The following is a 26,237-nucleotide window of genomic DNA, read 5'->3' on the forward strand; positions in this document are numbered from 1 at the left end:
CAATCACAACGAACAACGTGAAACCTTGATCTCTTAGCAATCAATATCCAATTGATTTTAATCACAATTATTCTGCAGACAACGCAAAAAAAATATTTTTTAACCTCTTCTAGAATCGTAAAGTGCTCAATTTCATTCATTAAATGAACAAACTAATAATAATAATAATAATAATAATAATAATAATAATAATAAAAATTAAGAAAACGGTTAACCCTGATGTTCATCCCTGCAACTTCCCGCTAAATCCATACCTGAACGCTTAAAATTGCACTTATGACGTTTTTGAGCTCGGAGAGCTCAAAAATAAAATTTTTGTGTTATTTTGAGCTCTTCAAGCTCAAAAGTCTGATAGGACATTGATAAAACACGATTTTTTGAAATTTGAAACTGCAATAACTTTTGAATGGATGAACCGATTTCCACGCGGTTGACGGCATTCAACGCAGTCTTTAAGCCCCATAAAGAATGTTTGTTTAAATTGATCAAACGAGGAATTTCGGAGTAATTCTGAAAAAACACTTTTTTCGGTTTTCTTTGGACAATGATGTTAAGAGCTGATTAGTTTTTAGAATCGATCGATAGAGCCGTTTAAAAGTTATTTAATAAAAACTACATTTAAAAAAAAATTTTTGGTCGTTTTTTTGAAAATTCTCAAAATCTACCGGTCCGAATCGGTTCAAATTGTACTCAAAATAGTCGAGATCTAATGGAAACTCGATTTTTGAAAAACGGGGTAAAACCAATAACTTCCCGATTTTTGAAAATTTTCATTTTTTTAAGCGGGAAGTTAATAATAATGATAACAATAATTGTTTGAACTGCGACTGATAACTGAAACTCGGCTAATGGATGAAAATAAAAATATAAATAAATATATATAGACGGCTAAGTGTACCACCAGTTTTCCGAGATTGTGTATAGGAGCTCCACTCCAAGTACCATACAGTGAATCCTCACCCTCATCCCCGCTAAACTTTTTCTTCGTAACTTAGACTTGTCTATTTTCCTTTTCCATTTTATACTTGCCCTGTTCCATCTGGTGCGCCCCCGTTATACATATAGACGGTGAGTTTTTCTTGCTATTTTCGTTCTCATATCTATTTACTCCAGTAAAATTGACAATTACGTTTAACCCTATTCCGTCCGTTCAAGTGCCAAACAGAATTCCCTTATATTTTTCTCGTTAGTCTATTTTTAAATTCCGTTGGTTTTTTGTCTTGTGGAAAATAACATTATTATCATTAAAATAATTATAAGTTTGAAATTACGAAAGCGCAACGAGATAGAGAAAATAAAAAAATAATCAAGTACAAGCTGTTGTTCAACATGAGCTGAATCGCTAAGTATTTTTAATTATTTACTATGCCTTTAAGTATTTAAAACATTCATTTACATTTTCAAATTATAATTAACACCATTAACTACATTAATTAGTTTAAAAATCTCGATAATTATTGTAAAGAGATTACTTTTAATTTCAATAATAATTTTATTTTTGATTTAGAAAAACAGTTAAATTCATTAAAGAATACTCGCTTTTTGAATGTTTACTTAATTTAATCACTGGAGAATGAACAAATAATAATCTGCTTGTAAATGAATCGATATTTCTATTAAACCGTCAGTCAATCTCTTTTATTTCATTGAGAAAATATACAGCATTAAAGTTTTATGACTCATTTATTTTTATGGCCTAGAAAAGAATTTATTAATCTATTTATTAATCAGTAACTTTATTATTATTATTATTATTATTATTATTATTTATTTTTTTTTTTTTTTCACTTCGTTCTCGGTATTATTTCATATTTCACTGAGTAATTCATACGAATGCCAAAAGCATAGATTTTCAATTAATATAACTCAACGGCGATGAATAGAACCATGAAATTCAGTAAAATTGCTTCAGAAAATTTTTTTATTCTTCTATATTTCTTTACATTAATTCTCTACAATATTACATTTTGTTTTATCAATTAGCAAAATTAGTAATATAATTTTTATTAAAAATTTAATCAGAGTTACGACTCGCGCACTTATAAATTCTCCAAACTTTTATTTATGACTTGATTAGAACTAAAATTTTAACTTAAAATTTTTCTTTTAATTTTTTCAATAAAAGAAAAAAAAATGCAGTTTCATTTTTAACTTTAAGTTGAACTATAATTCAAAGTTTCCTCTTGGAAATTCATTTTCACTTTGAATTGATGTAGTCCAACATTTTTTACCGACAGTAGTAAGATTTTTTTGGGATTATCACCAAGAAATGGCACTTTTGTACAAATACTGTGGCGACACTGAATCCTCAGTCACGTCTCTACAGGCAGGAAGTTCAAACAAAGCGCTCGAAGCGCCCACTACTGGCCAGAGGAAAAAACCAAAGCAAATCAGCTACCACAGCTATGGCAAAAAATAATAATACCTTCTTTATGCAAGACTATATATACCTGAGTACCTGTGTAATCTTTTCTAAGTATTTGAATAAACATAGTAATAATATTTAAATTGTGTTCACGTCATTAATAGTAATAAGTAGAATAACCCCCTTCAAAACATTCTACAATACTTTAAATACGTCAAGAAAAGACGTCTATTGATTAAACTCGCGACAAAATTTATAAATGTAAACCTCACAATTGAAATAAAATAGTTCTTACTGAAAAAAAAAGTTAAAAGAAATTGTTAATTCATGTAGTCGATCATTTTTTTTTTAAATTTGACCTTTTGCACTTTTGAAATTGTAATAAATATTATTACGATCAGTTTCAACAGTACAGAAGTCCAGTTAATAAAAATGATACATTAATGCAATAATAATCCAAGCGTAATAAAATTTAAAAATCCATTATCGGGAGTGTAGTATATGCATGAGAACACATCACTCATATCTATCTTCGTATAAATATATGGGTCTTTTGGTGTGACGTAAATTCAATTTCCCGTGATAACGACGGTTTAAGTCGAGCTAGAACAATTTTAATTGCTAATTATTTATTCATTTGCTAGAAGTTACTCTCTATTACTTTCATCACAAAGACTATTTAGTATTTTGTATTTACTACTCACTATTTGGACATTGTTTACCTACCCGGTGTACAACAGTAATGACATGGTCAGTCTCGTAGTCTTCATTTGTTAAATATTACATCTTGTCTCCATCTATAGTTTAGTAATTATTTCTCGTTTGTCTTTTAGAGTTCTACCCTTATTTTATAAATTTAATTCTGGATCAAATGTTCTTACCATTTTTTATTAAAATAATATTCGCCTTTTCTGTATTCATTAGGAATGTAAATTCATAAATTTATTCAAATGTTCGGGGTGATTTTAGTTGAATGATGAAATAATTCATTAATTTTATCACTTTAGTTATTGATGTTTGTATTATATCAAAATTCATGCTTAAATTCACACACTTAAAAATTTTAAAAACTTTTTTATTTCAAATTTGTTAAAAAAAAATTTTTTTTTCAACAAACAACTTGATTAAAAACAAAAAAATCTTCAAGAAAACCAGTTCTCTTAATTAGAGAATTCATTATCTATGTACTCGTTATTATCGCTTCAAAGATTCTATATGTTTTCCAAGATTATATTATTTTCCGTCAATACAATCAAATTAGACATCAAACAAAGACAATTCTTCACTAAAATTTTATATTCTTGTTTCTAAAGAAGCTTTTTCAATGAAATTAATTTTTTTGATTTGCAAGTGAATTTCTTGAATTCATTCGAATCAAATATTTTGAAGCAAGAGTAAAAATTTGAAAATAATTTTTTTCCTCCATCTAACTAATAGTTTTTTTTACTTTTTTAGCATAATTATACTTTAAAATGTTTTGTTTGACGTCTCATATTTTTATTTTCACAGTCGCTTTTTAACGCGAGATAGGTAAGTAAAATGACCGTAAACTGAAACTATGATTTTCAGTATCCCCGACAGTTCAAAGCTTCAAATTACGCTTTGAAACAACTGAAACTATCCTCCAAGATAGTTCTCGACTCTCTTAACTTGATCACACTTTAAAAGTTTTATTTGATGTACATTCTCATAAAAACTCTTATTACGAGCATTAAATTACTAGAAATGTTTTACACTCCACCCAAATTCTCACTCAATACTCTGCAGTATTCAGTCAAAAATATCCATATTTAACAACGCATTAAACGTTTGAAAGTTACTTTATACGCCGAACAATTTCACAAAATAATAAACGCTGAAGAATGCTTAATATTCCGCCTCTATTTCCGTAACAAAGTTCCCCGGTAAAATATTCATTTAATAAAACATTAAACCGACCAAATATTCCCCGTTGTTTAATATAAATTAACATAAAAAAGGCAAATTGCGAATACTGAAATCTCAATTGGGATTCTGGCGGTAAACCACTTGTAATAAAATTAAAGCCCTTGGCATCTTGAAACACCGGTGTTCTCCCGAGGGTTTTGGGTCGCAGTCTTCCTAGAAACTAGCTTTAAAATTCACCTAGTCCCCGAAAACTTAGAAATTTAAGGGATACTGTTAATACATCCCTTTCTGGTTGCGAACTTAGACGGCACTAAGTTTTAAACTATTGTTATAAGTTACAATGTGTATTCATGCAACTACTTCTCTCAGTCTTATGAGCCTTAAACTGATAAAGCGATTTTTCTAGTATTTAAAAATATTTTTTAATATTTTAACAAATAATTTCTTAACGAGCATTGTTTAAAAATTATTTCTTAGATACAATTTTGTACCAAACGATTATTATTTTCTATTTGAGAAATTATTTTGTAATCTTTAATCAAACATTTCTTCCTATTTAATAAATGAATCTAATTGCTCAAATTTAATAAGCATTTTTTCATAATCAATGATTATATATTCCATCAACATTTTCATTTTGTTGTTACGCAAATCTTAGTTTGACAACAAGAATTATTTAAAAAAACAGCGAGAAAAATGGTTCTTGTACAAAGGTTGAGATGTCCGGTCACGTTTAACTTACAATTATAGAGGGTACCTTTACCCTCCACACCTATAATGTAAATTGTCACGGAGTAAATTATATGTCGAATCAAACACGTTCATTTATATGTCTATAGATATAGCGTTCACTATTATAGAGAAACTTTTTTTTTTATTTATTAAAATAACATAAGGTACAAGGCGTTGGTTTAAACCTATGTAGCCATTATAGAGAAACATAACTACAGGCTGATGTGCTGCCATCTACCGACTAATTCTCTTAATAAGTATTTCTTAACCATAAATAAATCTTCCTTGGCGGTAACAGATATTTCATTCAATATAATGAAGCTTTCTTAGCATTAAAAGTATTCATATAATATGAAGAAATAACTTATTTCATTGTAATAAATATTGTTAATTGATAAAAAATATTTTTTACCCTTAAAAAAGTCACTTAACAAAATTTGAAGAAATCAATTTATCACCTCATAACAAATTCTTCAATCGGTATAATTTTTTTTTTTTTAATATTTTTTACTGATTTATTTCTTTATAAATATATTTAAATGTTTTTCACCAAGAAAATGGAATTTAAAATCTGCTTTGGATTTCGGAACGCGTTCCAATCGTATAAATGTTTTCATCACGCAGCTGTGGAGCAGTATACCTAGAATAGACAGAAATGAAAAAAATGTTAAATAAAAAATAAAACAAAATAATTTGAATCTGAATTGAGAAATATTGTTCAGTAGCTTCTAGCGCTACTAGCATCACCAACTACGTCGAACAGGAACCACTTTTCCCGATCCAATGAAAATCGAATGGTCACAAAAGCTGGCTTGATAACTTTTTAATCTCTGTCTTTTTCTATTTTATATCTGCCTTACTGTCTCTCACGTACTAAATTTTACCGCTTACACATCTGACGGGAAACTGCTACACGGATCCATACAGACGCTGGCATTCTATTTTGTGAAGTACAACACGACAGCAGTCGATCCTAGTTGGTGGGTAGTGCGCTTTACTCTGCAGAATGTAAAATCTATTCTATACTACTCTACTCTATACTGCCAGTCCTCCATACTGTACTGGTTTGGAGGATGTCAAGGGAAAACTACTATACAACTTTTTCCGATGGGCAATCTCCTGAGACTCCCTGACTTACCGTAAATTAAAAAGTTTTTCTATGAATAGCAACCCGGTGAATCTTGCTTATTATTATTATTATTATTATTATTTTGTTATTAAATGCTCAGGGGGGTTATCCCCGGAGTCCGATTCTCCGAGGGCCCAGCCTGAGCTCCATCCGTTACTGCTGGACCACTCCGCACAACAAGGCGGTTAGTGATCACAGCAGGCCAAAGTCATTTACCTTAAGAGACGGAGAGAACCAAGTAAAACAGCCTTCTGCATCCTAACTGCCAAGAACTCAGCTTTTGATGAGCAAGCTGGAACTTTGGCAAGTGAGGATACAAAAGACTGTTTCATCCCTCCTAGGACGCCAACAATCAGGACGACAAGCTTGACACGGTAACCTGGGTAAGTTTGCCAATTTCAAACAGGAGATCCTGATATATTTGTCTTTTGTGCTCTTCTTTGGCTGAGATGTTGTATTCAGCCGGGGCCGAGAACTCAATGACATAAATGTCACGAGTGGCCTTGTCGAAGAGCACAATATCAGGTTTGTTGTGATCTATCCGCCGGGTTGTTGCAAATGGCATGTTCCAATAAATTTTGCAACTGTCATTCTCAACAACCTGGGGAATATCTCCTGGCAAATAAGGCAGCACTGGTGTCACGTCAATACCGTAGCAATGACGAAGATAGTAGTACAGTACTCTCAGGGCAGCATTGTGACGCTGGATATATGCACCTCTCGCCAGCACTGGACATGCCGACAAAAGGTGCATAAGCGTCTCCGGATGTTGTCTACACCTCCTACAGGACGTGTCCGGAAGCTGCACCTGGAGCACCTTGCTACGGTACTCAAGAGTGTTAATGACACCATCTTGGCAGGCAAATATGAACCCTTCAGTCTCGGACACATCAGGCCCGCTGACTTTAAGAAGGAAAACGTCAGCTGGATGGACAAGCCATGATCACGCACGTGTTTAAAGAACACGCTGTGCATGGACTTGTCCATCAGTTCGCCAAGGAGTAGTTTTTCCTCGGCGTTCCTGATGACGCTCTTAAATTCCTCCTTTCGGAGTTCCATAAGAGCGTTTATTTCTCCAAGACCAAGGGTTCTTGCCGCATATATTGCTGCCTTATACAAGAATGACCCCTTATGCGCATTTTCATGTTTATGTACAATTTGCATAAGAAAGTCATCCTCGTCTGCAGTGAAATTGACAACTTCGTGAGTTAAACCCAGGACCAAACGGTCGTGAAGCCGCTCCAAACTCTGCAAACCTCTCCCACCGATGGACCGGGAGAGGTATAATCTGGCGACTGATGAATTGGGGTGCATGCTCCGATTCATATTAATGATCTTACGGGTTTTGATGTCGAGATCTCGTAAATCCTTTCGGGTCCATTTCAGGACACCGAAAGAGTATAGTAAGACTGGGACAGCGAGCATGTTAGTAGCTGAGACTTTGTTTTTGCCGGAAAGTTCGGAGGACCAAATTTTCCGGAGTCTCCTAACATACTCGCTCTGGAGAGTTGTTCGGACTTCAGAGACCGCATGCATGCGGTGCTCTTCCATTCCTAGATATCTATACAACTCCCCGGCGTCTAATTGGCTTAAGACGCTCCCATCCACTAATTCGACATCATCACCAGTATCAGAGCACTTACCCCTCGCCAGATGTACGACCGCACACTTGTCCAACCCAAAAGACATTCCGACATCTCGTGTGTACTCTGCTACGATGTTGAGGGCCGCTTGTAGATGATCTTTATCAGCGCTATACAACTTCAGATCATCCATGTAAAGCAGATGGGTAATCGAATAGTTTCGATCACCCGGAGGCCCTACAGAGTACCCATGAGTTTTACGGAGAACAACAGATATAGGCAGCAGTGAAATGCAAAACAGCAGAGGAGGGCTCAAGGAATCGCCTTGGAAGACCCCTCGTTTGTACTCTACAACTCCGGTTACGTGCAATGCGTTTCCACTTCCAATGTGAAATCGCGTTCGCCAGAGCTGCATTGTACGCCGAATACATTCCACTATTTCGGGATTGACTCCCAGGCATTTGAGTAGATATAAAATCAACTCATGTGGAGTTGAGTCAAATGCCTTGCGATAGTCAATCCAAGCCATTGACAGGTTGCGTTGATAGTAGATCGCATCTTGTAAGACGCATCGATCCACTATCAGGTTCTCCTTGCAACCTGACAGGCCTCTTTTAGTGCCACGTTGTTCATATATCTGTTGCCATACAGGCTCTATCTGCTGCAAGATACGGTTATTTAAAATTTTTGTAAAAATTTTATAAACCGCATTCAAGCAGGTGATAGGCCTGAAATTCTTAGGGTCAGACAAGTCACCTTTTTTAGGTATCAGTACGGTTCGCCCTTCTACAAGCCAGTCCGGAATCGGATCGTCAGCTCTAATGTATGATGTAAATATGCGGGCCAGATGGAGGTGGGTAGAAGTAAACTTCTTCCACCAAAAGACATTAATGCCGTCTGGTCCCGGGGCAGCCCAATTTTTGCTGCCATTTAGAGCTGAACGAACTTCATCCACACTGACTGCAGGGCTCTCTTCATCAGCATTCTGTCGACGGTGTTCCCGACAGAATACTTTGAAGTCGTGCAGAGCTGGAGTGTTGGCGTTCACGTTTGGTTGATCTCCATACAACTCAGTCCAAAAAGCTTCCACCCGCTCAGGTGTTGGATAATTCCCGGTAACATCGGTCTTTGGTGTCAGAAACCGTGAAGGGCTGGATCGAAACAACGAGTTGTCGACCAACCGCTTCAGCCTTTTCTCTAATGACTTTTTAGCAGCCACTAGAGCCCGCAATTTATTAAGACACTCTTCCTTGATGACATGAAGAGTACTCTTGTTCAGTGTGTGATGACGCCACCGAAGTTCAGCAGCAGCAATGCGCCGAATTCGGGGCGTGTATGGTGTTTGAGTTGTGTCGTACTCAATCACACACTGAATGCGGGAGACCTGTTTCGGGACATGTCAATTTTCAAGCCAAGTTGTGAGATGCGCTGTTTCAACCTTGCCTCGATCGAGAGACATTGTCTCTCTCTCGGAAAAGCCGAAACTGCTGCACCATACACAACCTGGCTCACAGTGAGCAGGGTGGAATCCTCCAGGATGTTTGCACGGAGATCTTCGTTTACCGCGTCAAGCTGTTGTTGGGAGTAAGTTATCTTTTTAGATATACTTACTTGCCGTCCTACAAAGGGATTGTTGTTGTCCAAGGAGGAACGGCGTCGCTCTTGGTGTAGTTGCGCCGGAAAGGAAAGTCTATTAGACTGCCTTCTGTCCGGCACAAGCGATCTTCTATTTCGCCGAAGATGAGCGGCATAATTACGCAGGTGTTTGGGCGTAAAATGCGCTAGCTCCGGATGCATATCACTCCAAAGAGTGTGCATCCGGGCCATATAGCCGCTCACCCCCGGCTCGCTACGTTGGTAGCACACCAAGAGATCGACTCTCAGTTCCTCCGTCCACTTAAAGTAAGTCCTTAAGGCGCCAGGGTCGTCATCATTCATCGGGTCCGGCGTGCTCCTCCCACCTGATGAATGGTCCTCATCCGAAAAGGACCGGTTGTGGGGAGCACTTCTGAGTTGGTATCTTGTGGTAACTCAGTTATTTCCATGCAGTGGGTAGTTGGCCAACTGCACGGGCTACGTCGTTCGCCTACAGACCTGATGTTATGGTCTGCGTTTCCCGCGATGCGCCGCTTGGAGGCCACGTAGCAAGCATCGCTTATTATTATTATTATTATTATTATTATTATTATTATTATTATTATTATTATTATTATTATTATTATTTGTTAATAAATTCATTTTTTTATCTTTATATCTTTTATTAATTTACTTTTTCCGTCCTACAATTATACAACTTTGAAGAGTAAGAGTTGTTAATTATTTATGAGCATGAGTAAAAAAAAGTACGAGCAACATTCATTTAAAAGTTCATCCTACTTGAGTAAAAGTGTAAATATATTTTATGTATTATATAACATTGCCTCACGAGATAAAGGATTCTTTTGACGATGTTTGGATCAGGTAAAGCTTACGAAGCTGGGTTATGTGATACTGCTTTTAGGAATAGTTTTGTCAACGCTCTTATTTTTATGACAGTTAATTTATTCCAAGAGAGGAAAGAGAAAAATTTGAATAACAAATTAATTACTTTTTTTTATAATAAAGGAGTCTTCGAGTCTGAAAGCACGAGCTTGAGGTATTTTTTCAAATTGAATAAAATTTTTACTATACATTCTTTCACGATATTTATTAAAATTTCGAGAGTATATAAATAGTATATTACACCCCTTGGGAAGGAAAATAAGAAAAGCCTCAGATCACATGTAATTTCACGGAAAAAAGTAAACTGTAATAAATAACAGTTGATTTATAATAAGTAATGATCAACTGCTAAAAATTACCACTTCAAACAGTAAAATCATGATTTTATTATTCACATTGTAATATTTACAATTTAAACCTTACAATTTACTCTTTACATGGAAGAAAATACTATTTCAAATAGTAATATTCGCCATGTAAATGTCTAAAATGTTAAAGTATAATAATTAAGAATTCAGACTTTAATATTTATCATTTCGTACCTAAAAAATGATGTTGTGATATGTAAAAAGTATAGAATAAAGTTAGTAAATTTCTAATACAAGCAACGTCAATATTTACAAAGTAAAATGGTAAATTTTAAACGCAACGCTAAAAATCAAACTATAATTATGGACTTGCTTAGACTGGTAAAATGTATATTTTAAAAGTATAATTTTTACTGTTTGAAATATTAAATTCTCCCAGAGTGAGACCCCCTTTTCTTTCATCTGAGTTCCCCTTCTCTTCATAATATGGACTATATATTGAAATGGTAATTTTTACTGTTTAAAACTGTAATTTTTAAAGATAAAAGAGTCGTTATTTACTATAGTGACAACTACTAATTACTTATTTTGGATATTAAATTATAAATTGTGGCTTTTATACTTTCTACATTAAGTTCTGTAATATTTACATTTTTGCCACCCCGATATCCGCTTTACTGTTTGAAACTATAAAAACTAACCGGAATCCGAGTGAATATTACAGTTTACTTTTTTCCGTGTTGAGGCTTTTCTTATTTTCCTTCCCAAGGGGTATAATATACTAATTCGAACCAATGAAATAACAATCCAAAAATTTATAGCCTGGTAAAAGTGGAAGTCTGGAAAAATGGTGCGTTCTTGTTAACATTATTCTAAGTTCTCAAGATAGCTGGATTGAAAAATATTAGGAAAACGGTTGATCCTAAAGGCCATCCCTGCAAATTCCTGCTAATTCCATACTTTAGTGCTCAAAATTGCCCCTATTACATTTTTCAGCTCTTTGAGCTCAAAAATATAATTTTCGTGTCATTTGGAGCTCTCCGAGCTCAAAAGTCCGATAGAAGTTTAATAAAACACTATTTTTTGAATTTTCAAACCGCATTAACTTTTAAATAAATGAACCGATTTTTATGCCTTTGGTGGCATTCGACGTAGTTTTTAAAGCTTCATGAAGAATCTTTAAGCTTAAATTTCCGAATTCTTTCACAGTAGTAGAAATCGAAATTATTTTATCGTAGTTTGAACGTTAGAGGGATGTATAGAGAAGATTCACACTAAGTTTTAGGTATAATGGTTCAGATGAAGTTAAGATTTCACGTTACCCGCCTTGAATAAAATAGTTTTTCCAAAAACGTGTTCAAAAATTTGGACTTTGGTCAGATGGTACGTCACTAAGATAGTTATATCATTGTAAGAAAATTATTCATAAGGATAGGTTTAAACTTTAGAAATTAAAAAAAAATTTTTTTCTGTTAGAATTCTATACCGGACTACGACCGCGTAAACTATTCATCTGTGATTGTGATAGGCAGAAAACAGAAAAAAAAAATCGTTTGACGCAAATAATTGAATTGCATATCGATAATGATTTGACAATAAATAAATAAATGATACGGAGAGAGAACACATTTAATCGGCTTTGAAACGTTGCTGACGTAGATTCTATCATCAGGTAACATTAACGTATCTAATTCAGTGTGACTGGTATCGATTTGTGTGTTAACATCGATCTATTTGTGTCTAGGTTGAATTGTGGTACACGTATAATCATACTGGACAATACGCGTCGAGTGATTCAGAGGAATCTTGTATCGTTCCTCTATACATATATGAGCACATAAACACATACAGATACATAGAAATAGAGATAGCGATAGCAATTGTGTTTGAGCTGAGGGGTTTGATCTACCGCCAACTCTCTCATTTAATCTCACTCCGTTTTTTATCATCCAATTAATTTACATAATATAGAGACTAGAAATGTATTATTCACTGAATCCACGTTCGAGGTTTGTGGTACAATTTGCAGTTTGGAGTATACGAGGAAAATATGACAATAAAAAAAATTTTTGTACTTCAATATAAGTGTTTTGGAGCCGCGCATTTTTGCCTATCGTGAATATAATATGCACTCATGTAATATTTACTTTGTTTCCCCTGCACATTTATGATTAATTGTATTTCATTTTAATATTATGTTGCATTTTATTATCTTCCTGCGGTAAACATGTTTGTATATGTGTGTGTTCATGTATGGGGATATATTTATATTTTGTTGCAATGTTGCGGAAAAGCACGTCGAGACCTGAGTTTGCGGGCACCAAGTTATATTTATTATCTAAGCTATATGTTATGCCGCATCGGGATTTATACGATGCCAACCGAGAATGCTATGCATTGTATTTATGCTTTACGCACGTTTTCATAAGGATATAATATAACACATATCTAATATTTATATGAATATGTTATGGGAGTTTATTTATTTCAAGTTTTTTGATTTATTCTGTTCACCAGGAGAAGTAAAATCGAGCTTTTGTCAAGTTGTTGGTCGGTTGGAATCGATTTTTGATAGTAACTAACCAGTTTATTTGGGAAAATTTATGGTTTTATGATATCATGTATGATAATATATTATCTTATAAGGTTTGAATGCCTATAAAAAATAAGTTTATTTTTTTTATTTGTTCACATGTACTGTAAAAAATTTCGGTGTAAAAATGGACCTGGAACACTTTACACGGCTGTGTTGTGTGAAATAACGGTGTAAAATTCTCTTGGTGTAAATTTTTCATTTGTGTAATCTTAATAGGCTGTAATCTACTTTTTTACACCAATGCGTGTTATTCGCTTTATTTTCGTTTAATGAGCTATAATTGATCATTGGATATTTTCAATTACTCAGTTTTTATCCTGAGTTACCCGGGTGGAAAAATTTAAACTGATTTTGATCAAAGTGATCTACATTTTAACTTATTGATTTGTATTTGCACTTTTAATAACATTTTATTCTATAGTTGATCTACTATTCAAATTATTTTTGATTCATTTTAAGTCTTAATAACTTATCAGTAAAATAATTGGGCAGCTATGAATATTTAATGCTGTTTCTAATCTATTGGGACTAAAAAGTTTGATCTGTTTTTAGTTTAGTTAATCTGTACTTAAACTTTATGTGTTGTTTTCAAACTCAATATGAAATCTTATACTGTTTTTGATCTATAATTTTAACTTTAAATATTCGAAGGTCAAAAGTAGACTAAAATCGCGACTTACACAGTAAAAATTTTTTTGGACTGGGTGTAGTGTAAACGAGTCGGTGTAAAAATTTGCGTGTCAAAATTATATCAAATACCGTATTAAATTTAGGGGGTGTAAATTGAATATTTTTACATCGTCAACACAGTGTGAATGTATATAATTCACGATAATTTTGTGTTCAGAAAATAAATATCGACATTTCTATTTGTAATTTTGTGCTTCACTTTTCTGAAACTCTCTAAAAGAAATAATTATGACGCGCGAAATTATCAAAAGATAAACTTTTTTCATTCTATTTGTAATAATAATACAATACATAGAAAAAAATTAGGAAAACGGTTGAAACCTACAAGCCATCCCTGAAACTTTTCGTTTATTTCATACTTAAGCGCTCAAAATTGCCCTTTTTACGTTTTGGAACTTTTTGAGCTCTGAGTAAAAAAAATTATATTACATTAAGTATCAGGCCAAATATGAATATACCAAAAATTTTTATGTGGCCCTATCAGTTCATATCAAGCCTGATCAGAATATTTTTTCACGGTTATATGAATAACATATGTTCATATATGCTTCATGTGTGTCTTATATTTAGATACTGATGCCATAAGTATAAATTTTTTTGATAAAAATAAAAATTTTTATAAAACTATTATTTCTCCTCTACAACTTCTTATCTAGTCGTTCTGCACTTACTCTTGTCGCAGTAATTTCCCTCGCGAAATTCAAGCAATTTCTTATCTTTTTTCTTCTATTTTGTACATTTCTTACTTTACATCTTACATCTCAAAGCAACTACAAAACTAATGTATCAATATTTATAACAAAAACAGAATTTGCTTCCACGATTTATCCCATCCACTTGCATAACTTTTTTACTCTAGTCTTCCATTTTCACCGTCATCCACAATATATAAATGAAACAATTTTCTGAGAAAAAGTAAAAAAATTGAAGTATAAAAAACTAAATAGATTATTGCCACTGAACGTGTATTTTTTAATGCCACAGTGATAACGTGATAAGAATGACGATAGATTTTAGCGGAGATTGGATTGTCGCAACTGGGATCACATAATATTGAACTTCTTTCCTTCTTTCCGAGCTTTTATTTCTTTACTCTATTGATAAACACATGCATCACACATCACATGTAACATATATATGAACTTCGTACGTTGTAGTAGGTAATATTAAAGAAAGCAAAGAAAGATAAATAGCGAAGGGCACGGGTGAAAGTAACGGTTATGTGATGAGAGTGCGAAAAAGAGAAAACTGGGTTCTTTGATCTGACCACCTGCGGCAAAAACACTCTCCACTCTATCCATTCTCCTGTACTATGGCTACAGATCTTTTTCGCTCCACATCTTCTATCCACCCAAAGCTAGTTTTGTTCCGTCCCTGTTTGTTGGTAATTTTAAAGATAGCACTAAAGAAAAGATACGTTATACAAAATAACAAAACAAAGAACAAAAATAAACCACTGTTTTATTTTCCTGATTTAGATTCTTTTATTAAACAAATAACCGAGCATTCAGATTTGGTATTTACATTTACAATTTTTTTATAATAAAAGTATTATGACTTCCCTAAAACACGACAATGAATGACGAAATTTATCAGTTTTTCCTGTATATAATACAATATAATAACAAATTAATTTTATTTACCTTGTACAAACTGATGGCTCATTATATTCGACTTTGGAATAAAAAATTCAATGGACTGGCTTGCGCCATTAAAACTTTTTTTTCGTTTCAATGAGATCGAATCCTCTTTTGTGAACATTTTTGTTCAAATTATTTAATGAGAATTTTTTTTTATAGGGATAATTTTAAAGTTGAATTTTTCAATGAAATTCTCATTAGCAAATTTTACAATGAAAAAAGTTTTTATTGAGGAATAAATTATGGTTTAAACTAAACTGAAAAGCAGAATTCAGTTTTTAATGATTTTTTAACAAAAATAAAGTTTTTAATAAAAAATATTTATCCTATATGTAAATTATTACTGGAATATTTTAAAAGCATTTCGCGCTTTTTTTACAATAAATTTTTTTTTGTTAATCAATCATTCTTATTTTAAACTTATTTAAAATAATATACATTTATTACTTACTTTTATTAGTTTAGTTGGTTATTAAACCGTGTTTTATATTTTTTTCATTATCAATAATTTTGTATATTTAAATAAATAAATAAATAAATACCAAGAGCGTTACAGTGATAGGATAGTTCATAAAATGTTAATAAATTCATTTGCACTGATCAGTATAACTTAAAATTCTTTCTTAAAAAAATATGGGCATTCTTGTGACAAGAAATTAATTTTTGGTAAATTTTCGACGATTTTATTTATTATCTAAAGAAATCAAAATTTTTCTCACAGTAACTTTCTTGTAGGAAAATAGTTTTCTAGATTTAGATAGAAACAATTTTAGGTAGACAAATTGAAAATTTTCATACAAAATTGTTTTATCCCAAACGTAGAAAACTTTTTTCCAACAAAAAAGTTACTGCTGTGAGAAAATTTTTGATTTATTTAGCTAAGAGATAAAATTGCTGAAAATTTCCAACAAATTGATTTTTTATTGCAAAAATGTTCATTTTTTTGTAAAGAAATTTTTTCTCTCAGTGTATTTATTTAGAAATTATATAAATTGAACCCTGTTCCCACTCTTTCGAAATGCAGGCTCCGAGCCGATTAGGCTGTTGCCAGCCTTTAAAAAATAATTAATTATCAGTTAATAAAATTTAAAGTTCAAGCTAATAGAAGCGATGTAAAAAATCAGTACTGAGTATCGAAGTAAAAATTTATCGATAAAAATTGATGAAGGGTTCACAAAAAAAAAAAAAAAATGCGGCAAGGGCAACTATATTTTGAGTATCATTTACTACAGAATAGACTAAAGTATGTATTTACTATAGTTTGTTTATGGGTGATTTCAACGTGCATCAAATCTAACTTCAAGTATAGTTGTCCTTACTGCACTTGTTTTTCCGTATTGAAATTTTTTCGGAAAAATTAAAATATACTGTAATTAAAGTTACAAAATAAAAATGAAAAATAAAATGTGTGGCGTATATTGATAGCAAGGCAATGAGGACGACAGGGCGTTGCCATGAAGCCTCTGGCTCTCATTTGACCTGTGTTGGAAGAGCAGATAACGTCCTAAATGCTCTCCGTTATTATGAGCTGCTCAGAGATTTCACAGAGAAGGTTAAATAAATATTCAACTTCTCGGGGCTTTTGTCCAAAAACCATACCGTATTCTGCGTTCTCTTTTTTCAAAGACCGAACAAATTCAGATCATATATTTATTATAAAATACATATGAGCTTTATATTTATCGTTTTACTTTTTGTACTCACAATCACATACATATTCACATATATCAAAAATATATGAATGCACACTCTTGAAATCACTAACAACCTCTAATATGAGTTGTAAATTAAGATCAACATTTTTTTTAACATTTCTCTCTCGTATATTTTTTTGCCAGCTTATATTTTAAGTCATAATCCTGATCATTTTTTATCTTATTTTTGGTTATATTAAAATGGGTTTATATTATTTTGTTTTTAGCGTTAATTTATCAAATAGAGTTAAATGCGTTATTAAACTGGGAATTTTATTATTGTTATTATTATAAATGTATATATTTAAATCAATATTAATGTTAATAACAATATAAATATTTATTATAATATTACTCTTGTGTTTGACTTATCATTATGAGTAAATATTTGATCGTTTTAAAGCTAATTGAATTATTAATAATTGTGTTTTATTCAGGAACTAAATCGAATTTGGTTAAATTATTCATTCTCAGAGGCTTGTGCTATTAAACTTTTCAAGTGCATTATTGTTAAAAGGAGTGAAATAAATTGAAGTAAATTTTTTTGTTTTTCACGAAAATTAAGAATTATTTAACTGTTTATTTTAATATTTTTATTCCGTTTGAATTCTGTAGAGTCTTGAATTATTTTTTAATGCGATTTTAATGTCATTTTGATCCTTTAAGAAAAAATTTAATTTAATCAAGTCTTAAATTTTAAATCTTCAAAAGCAATGAAAGTAATAATATTTCGTTTTATCTAAATAAATATATATTCACCGAAATTGACCAATAAATAACTCGTTGAGATTGGACGGATTCGAATTCGGAACCTTACGCTTGAGTCTTAGTTTCAGTTACTGCAGCGCTCCATCGTATATTAATTTTTTTTAATCGACCGTTTATTTAGTTTGTTTAAAAATAATTTCTTGATTATTAATTAAATTTAAAGTAATTTAATAATTATTGTATAATAAAAATCAATTTATTTTCTTTTCTCTCAGTATATATTCAATTTTAATTCCGAAATTAAAATAAATTACAACAGTTTTCAATATATTGATTTCTTTATTGTAATTTTTCCAAGTCAAAACTAAAAAGTGGTACTTTATAGTTACTTTTGAGGATATATGTCGATTTTATTAGTTAATTACCTATAAATAGAATATTTGAAGCTTCAAGTATCATTAGTACATAATAATTAAAAATTGATACCACAATTCAATGAGCCAACTGCACCAACACATGACGTGTAATTTACTGACACCGAAAGGATTTCCTGTCACTTGTTATATCTATCTATCTGTATGTATATCTATATGTACACTAGGGTGGGTCAAAAAAATCGAATAATTTATTTTTGATTTTATACTCTGAAAAATAGGTTCGTAGACACCTAAAAAGAATTCTCTCCAAGTATAAGCTCTTAATTATAACGGGAAGGTCCTCCGCTTTGCGGGTTTCTATTTTTTTCGAATAATCAGATAAAAAAATTTATATCTCGCTTCCAACTGCTTGGAAAAATATTCCGTGGCATAGATTTTGTGAGAAATTGAATGCTTTACAAAAAAGGTCTCTTATGACTTTTTCAAAAACTCAACCGATTAAAAGATATTCATAGTTGAAGTTTGGCTATTTTAAGGAAAATATTCGTTTTTATTATGAGTTTTATAAGTCGATGAAAAAAATTATTTCGGATTGCGGAACTCATGATTTTGTAGGAAATTTACTGCTCTACAAAAATGGTCTCTTATGATTTTTGATTAAGTGAAGCCGTTACGAGATATTCATCGTCAAACATTAACGAATATCAATATTTCCAGTGTTTGATCAATAATTCGATAAATTTTAATTTAAACTATGAGTTTCAGGAAAATTTACATAAATTTGAGTTTCGATCGATAAAGAAATGTTATAATAAGTTAGATAAAGAATTATTGGAATTATCATTGATTTTCCTTGGAGAAATGCCTCAAGAAAAGATTTCTTTCAAACGTCCTGGTGCTGTTCATCATGCTAGATGGATGGCTAAGGCCATTTATAGTTTGAAAATGTATCTATTCAGAGATGAATTCAAACTCTCTCAGAAAGAATTGCATGGTCTTCGTCATTTCTGTATTTTTATAGTCACATTGTATTTAAAAGCTTGGTTTTCATCAACTTCTGCAACAACTGCTGCTTATCATGACTTGCAGTTTATGAAAAATTTATTGAGTACAAAAATATCAATCCTTTGATTTCTTCAGCTACGTGTGAAAAAATGATTTCGCACTTATGGTATTTGAGCGATGAACTTGCCATTTTATCACTGTTTGACGATGGCGTTCCATTAGAAGTAAAAAAAAAGTATTGTTGAAGCTGTTAATACTCGTGAAGGTACAGATTCTAAAGCTAAAAGATTTGTAATTGCTAAAAAGATTTGAATTCATTGGCGCAGAGAACTCTGAGTGACTTTGTGTCTAAAAAGTCATTAAATCTTTTCAAAATCTTCGATCTACCGTATGACTTTCTTGATGTCGATGTTGAATTATGGCCTACTAATGAGAGTTATCTCGAAAATAAAGAATACTTTCAACAACTAAAAGTTGTCAATGATTCAGCAGAGCGAGCTGTTGCATTAGTCAGTGAATATAATCAATGCTTGACAAAAAATGAAGAACAATTCCAGTACTTATTGCAAGTTGTCAAAGAACATCAAAAACATTCCCAAATTGTAATAAAAGAAATTATTTATAGTAATAGCGTACTGTTATGTTAAAAATATAGACAATTATATTGCAATTGATAATTCAATAAAAAATTTATCTATAAAAAAGTTAAATACTGGTTGTTTCTCACTTGATTCAATACTTTTCATATTAAATTTGACAAAGAAATATGTCATTCACTTCAAATTAAACTAATCATTGGCTATATGTCGAAAAAAATGCTCTAATTTCGTGTTTTAATGCAATCAAACAAGCTCAAGACTGAAAACAATATTAAAAAATTGTTTATAACATTTCTTTATCGATCGAAACTCAAATTTATGTAAATTTTCCTGAAACTCATAGTTTAAATTAAAATTTATCGAATTATTGATCAAAAACTGGAAATATTGATATTCGTTAATGTTTGACGATGAATATCTCGTAACGGCTTCACTTAATCAAAAATCATAAGAGACCATTTTTGTAGAGCAGTAAATTTCCTACAAAATCATGAGTTCCGCAATCCGAAATAATTTTTTTCATCGACTTATAAAATTCATAATAAAAACGAATATTTTCCTTAAAATAGCCAAACTTCAACTATGAATATCTTTTAATCGGTTGAGTTTTTGAAAAAGTCATAAGAGACCTTTTTTGTAAAGCATTCAATTTCTCACAAAATCTATGCCACGGAATATTTTTCCAAGCAGTTGGAAGCGAGATATAAATTTTTTTATCTGATTATTCGAAAAAAATAGAAACCCGCAAAGCGGAGGACCTTCCCGTTATAATTAAGAGCTTATACTTGGAGAGAATTCTTTTTAGGTGTCTACGAACCTATTTTTCAGAGTATAAAGTCAAAAATAAATTATTCGATTTTTTTGACCCACCCTAATGTACACATGAGTGCATAAGTATATGTATAATGCATCTATACATATAAGTGTGCACATAGGATCGTGTTAACTATGATCTCGGTCAAGCAACAGACACCTCAGTGATTCAAACTCTCAACGATCAGACGCAGAAGTCGAGGACCATAAATGATCAGCCAGTCAGATATAATCCCTGACATGTTCATTTCTATTCTCTTTGAATAGTAATCGATTCCGTCAATACTCTCCTGATCAACTGAATAATTTATGCCATTAATTACAAGAGACGGGTGAGTTAGAAATAAAAAAAGTTTGCAAATTTCAAAAGTCAATGACTTATAATGCTCATTGAATTTTTAATACAAAATATATTATATTCGTAATTGATCAAGTAAAGTAGGCAAGAAGAAAATTCGTTGCTTAATATCAGTGAAGCAATTTTATTTCAAATATTTCGTGTTATTTCAAATAACGCGCGGTTACGATGTGCCATTTATGTACATTTCCTTCATTGCCAATATAAATTAAAGAAAATCTGAAAGACTATACATTGATTTAGCGTTTGATTCTTCACAGATTATTTCTTTAGTCAATTATATTGTAAAAAATATAGTACTATAAATGAAATGATTGAACGTAATAATTTCAATTCAATAAATTCAATCAGTATTGCATGCCTTAAGTGCGAGCGTAAGTTTGCTCTACTCTCACCTAAAAATGAAAAAACTGAGTTCCGTCAAAGTTTTATGTAAATAAATAATAATATAGAGGTTAAAGTAGGTCGACCTTCTTATCGCAATAAAAGAAAACATCAATGGTCACTTTTATAAACAATAAACAGCTAGTCTAACCCACAATTTAGATAAAAAATAAATTTTCAGAAAAAATTCTGTGAAACCCTTATTAAAAAAAAAAAAAATTAAAACGATTCAGTCCATGCAAAACGTATATCTATATATTTATCAAGTTGAATCATTTTTAATCGTTTTGAGCCATTTCGAATCTTTTCAAATATCTTTTTCTAATTAGGAAATACATATAACACTCTTTTTGTAATCTCCATAACTTTCGAAAAATAAAACTAATTTCTTTTAAATTTTATTTCAATGTGTCCGTAAATTCGTTGTGACAAACTGATTAAAAAACCACAACTCTATTATTATTCGCATTATTATTGATTATAAAATAATAAAAATGTGTACTGTCGAATTTAAAAAATTTGCATCTCAGGCTGCCATTTATAAAAAAAAATAAATGAACAGAGTTAGTGAAGACCTGCTTCTTGTATCGGAGCGTGCTAGATGGCGTCAGCGAAGATTTCCATTCTATCTGCGGGAATTTTATTATTCTGTAATCTGACAGTGTTTTTTTTTTCTTTCTGTGATTGATATTTTATTTACTTTGAAAAATTTACAAACAATACGAGCGCTTAAGGTATGCACATTTGGATTTTCCAAATTTTTATAATTTGTTTACAAAAAAATTTTAAACCAGAAACATTACACTGAACACAACAAGAAAATTCTAGGAAATTTTCCAATAAAACTACTGTAATGCTTGACTATACTTGTATTACCGGTAACTTTCGAATATTTTAGACGAAAATTTCCAGAGCTGTCTCCGGATTTTTCCAATAGAATTAACAAATCTTACAGTAGTTGAATTGGAATGTTTTTCAATTAGTGTGTGTTTTGCCCGGCACAGCGCTAGACTCCGAGGTTATGTAAATGCTGAAGGACAGAAAATTACCTTAGATAGCGTAGAGGGAGAGACTTTGGCTGCCAACTACGAGTTCTGGGTTCAATTCCCGGTCGAAAATTCCGGTTTGTTTTTTCAGTTATTGCAAAGTTACCAATAAATCCAATCTCCTATCCCCCCTAAAATTTCTTTTAAAAATACCGACTGTCAATTTATGCGATAGTTAAAGTGTAAAGTTCACTAACACATTCTGTATAATTTGCTCTATAGTATTGGATTTTTTAAGTCTCTTGCTAGTCTTATTTGTTGAATAAAATTTACAATAGTAGGTCGTAAAAATTATTAAATGACAAGTATGGTCCACCTTTACTATTTTATTTAATAAAAATAACAATAGTAAAATAATTGAAGAATGAATCTCGTTTGAATTATCTGTTTGATGGTACACAAATTATCTTGGTTCTTAGACGAAAAAAATTTTTTGATTACAGCGTATTCTATAATGCTTATAATTATGATTCGAGGAAAATATTCCATACCTTTACTTAAAAATAATCTAGTACTAGCTTGCCATCCTCAATTACTTAAATATTTCACCACTCGAATTTAAATTTAAAATCCCTTGTAAGCAAGCGAAAACGCAGTAAAAAATTTTAATGTCTCCATTTCAACCTTTATAAAAGTTAATTTATTTTAGTATTTGTATACTTTTCCTCTACCCGGGTAACAGCGACTCTGTAAAGAATAAAAATAATTATATTCTGAATTCAGAGGGTGAATTTACCTCTTGTAATTGTGAACATATATATATATATATATATATATATATATATATATATATATATATATATATATATATATATACATCTCTATCTATAAATGATTCTGGTAGTTACATGGTTGTTTCTCATGATGTTCGCGCATGAAAAGATCATATAGGAAGCATATGCTGTTCTATGATATTCCGTTAGTTAACACACGACATACGACTAGACCTCAATTTGCATCATTATCGTGTTTTTACTTTCTAACCTCTGACTCTCATCTAAGTTCATATGATGCTAGTGTTCATATGTGCGGGAGTTTTTCAAAAATTAAAAATGAAAAACAGTAATTAACTTGCCAAGCCGTTAATTAAAATTCTACAGAATTTTTAATTGAAATAGTTATCTTGTCGCTCTAAAAAATTTTTTGTATAGATAGATGGAAATAAAAAAATACATCCGTTTCCATTGTTCATCGTAGTTGGTTAAAATTTATAATGATTTACAAACTGAATCTTGACGCCCATGTATCATCAAGAAAGTTGCTGTCGAGTTTCCCGTAAACGTCGAAATATATCAATAGTTGAGCAACTACTAAATATCCTAGTGGTCTGACTTCCCCTATCCCTATCCTGGAAAAGGAATAACCGCCATTGGCGTTTTCTCACAATATCCACCGCTCTGTTCTCGGCTACCAATTCTGTTCCGAGTTTATAGTTCCTGGTTTTCAATTTATACTTCTCGGGTCCGGGTTTCCTGCTCTGTCTTCTACCTTCTTGTTCTACCTTATTGTCATCCCTTCTGCATCAAACCTTTTATTTATTATTCACCAAATCCATTTCATGTAGAATTACAAAGCTTTTAATTACTTTTCCAAACCTGTTTGTTGTTAATTTAAAACTATTATAAAATTAAATTGAATTGTACTTCTGTTCATTTTGGTTTGATCTTGAGAAATCAAGTTTTAATTTAAATAAATTTTGAAGTCAATTGGTCGAGTCGTTTCAAAGATGTTTGAAAAATAAATACCAAGAATATATTTTTTTTAGCTATTTTGAAATAACTTTCAAATTCTTCGACCAATTAACTTAAAACCTTAAATAAATGTTTTGTGCTGAAAAAATTGCATCCAATGCAGTCGAAAAAAATCAAAATTAAATCATTCATTTAAAAGATATCTTAGTTTAAACATTTCAAAAAAATATTTTGAATCAAATTTTAGAGTTTTATTTTTTAACTCCATCATTCAATGAACTTGACGGCTAACACAATTTTAAAACAAAAATAGAACACACTCAATTTATCTTTGGATTAATCTCGGAAAATTTTTTGTGATATTTCAGTTTAGGTGACTCCATATTTCAAGCTTTTAATTTTTTTCCATTTTTCGGGATATTAATGGTTTGATTCTAGTGGTGAATAATTACTTTCTCGTTACAATAATTTAATTTTCCGCTAGGAAATGAAGCATAAATTCGTATCAGGATCAAGATCTGCTGATAAAACTTAAAAAAAATTACTTTTTTTTTGTACAAATAAAAATGTTTTGTATCGTATATTAAAAATGATGAAATTTGAAAGCTCTTCCACGGTATCCTTCATTGGGAAACAACGACAATCTGATATAGAGTGCATGCGATTCCAATGACTCGTAAAATATGTTTAAAAAATAAGTAAACCCTACACCACTTTGGAAAGTTTTGTGCCCTCAATGTCCCACTTCTGGATTTGAAAATGTAAATACGATAAAAGCAGCTCTTCGGAAACTTTTATAAATTTCGGAAGGGGACTTGCGCAAACACACCACCTCCCAGAAAAGTTGCAATTAAAATATATGTTTGTCGTTTGAATCGATACCCAAGTAGCAGCGAATTTAGGTATGACGAGGAAACTGAACAGTGTTACAAAAATGAATTGAATTCAGATCACTGAAAACTAATAATAAAAAGAAAAATAAATAAATGAATCAAAAAAAAAAAAAGCATAAGCTTCATTGTCGACACTGTAAATTGTCTCGTCTCTTTCGCCCGAATCGTTCTCTCACAAAACAAACGTTATACACTACTCACAGTCGGAGTCACGTGAATTGGGCGGTTACGATCATCGTAAAACCGTGCGTTTAATCAACTCGACAAAGCAATGCCTCCTCATTTTCGAGCTTCCAGAACATTTCGATTCATTCGTTGAACCAAGCTTCAATAGTCTCTGTCCTTCTTACTCCAGAACGAACAAACCGATTCTCTTCTGTTTTATACTCATAAATAACTACGAACTTCGTACGTGCAATGACTCCCTGTTGAATTCTCTCATTTATTTTTAACGGTTTAAATAAATATACTAAATTGAACAAAAACTTTAAAAAACAATTGTTTTTGGGTTAAACTTTAATATACCAAGTTTTTATTTTCGATTTTTTGCCCATAAAAATGGCCGTTCAGCTACTGGAATCGAATTTTATCGAGTTTTTTCATTAATAATAAGTAAAATTTTGATCTAAGGACATCGTTATTTAAAACTGAAGTTTATTCTATAAATTTTCATATGCGATTACGAGACATTGAATAAGTTATCACATTCAAAGTTAATTTGGAAAAGAAGCAGTGGAAGTATGAAAATTTTTATTTTTGTAAATTTTAAATTGCTGCCATTTTTGAATCACTCCACTAATTTTCCTCACAAATTAACTTGATTTCAACATAGAGAAAAAATATTGTTAAAATGACTATTCAACGTATCCTTGAATGATGTTTCCTTAAAATAACAATCCAGATATCTGATTTAAGGATTCATTTGTTTCCCGTAAACATACAGAGAATAGCTCTTGTAAATATATGTAGTTACGTTAAAACAGGCAACTGTTTCGTTAACGTAAGGATCGGTATAGTTGAGTCAATTAAATATTATGCCTAAAATAATAATATGGATCGTCATTTTGACTATCCGCTGTATAGCTGAATTGATTATATAGAATATCTCTAAGGAAAAATGAGTATACGGCGTATAGTCAGAATAACGATACGTATCCTCATTCTGACGATTTTTTTTTCTCCGTAAATAAATGTATGAGAAATATTTATGCCAAGTTTAATTAAGATCCGTTGAGAATCGTGGGACCTAGGTTAGATA

General features: G+C 31.5%; 1 protein-coding gene across 7 annotated transcripts in view; it reads left to right on the plus strand.

Annotated features, from left to right (window-relative positions):
- The window catches only part of Rg (A kinase anchor protein rugose), a 242,686-nt gene that overhangs the window by 32,698 nt on the left and 183,751 nt on the right, over positions 1–26,237 (plus strand). The window lies entirely within an intron of this gene.

The sequence above is a fragment of the Cotesia typhae genome, unplaced genomic scaffold, assembly GCF_013202065.1.
Source record: "Cotesia typhae breed Kobodo isofemale line unplaced genomic scaffold, CoteBio_Ctyphae contig_43, whole genome shotgun sequence".
Taxonomy (NCBI): domain Eukaryota; kingdom Metazoa; phylum Arthropoda; class Insecta; order Hymenoptera; family Braconidae; genus Cotesia; species Cotesia typhae.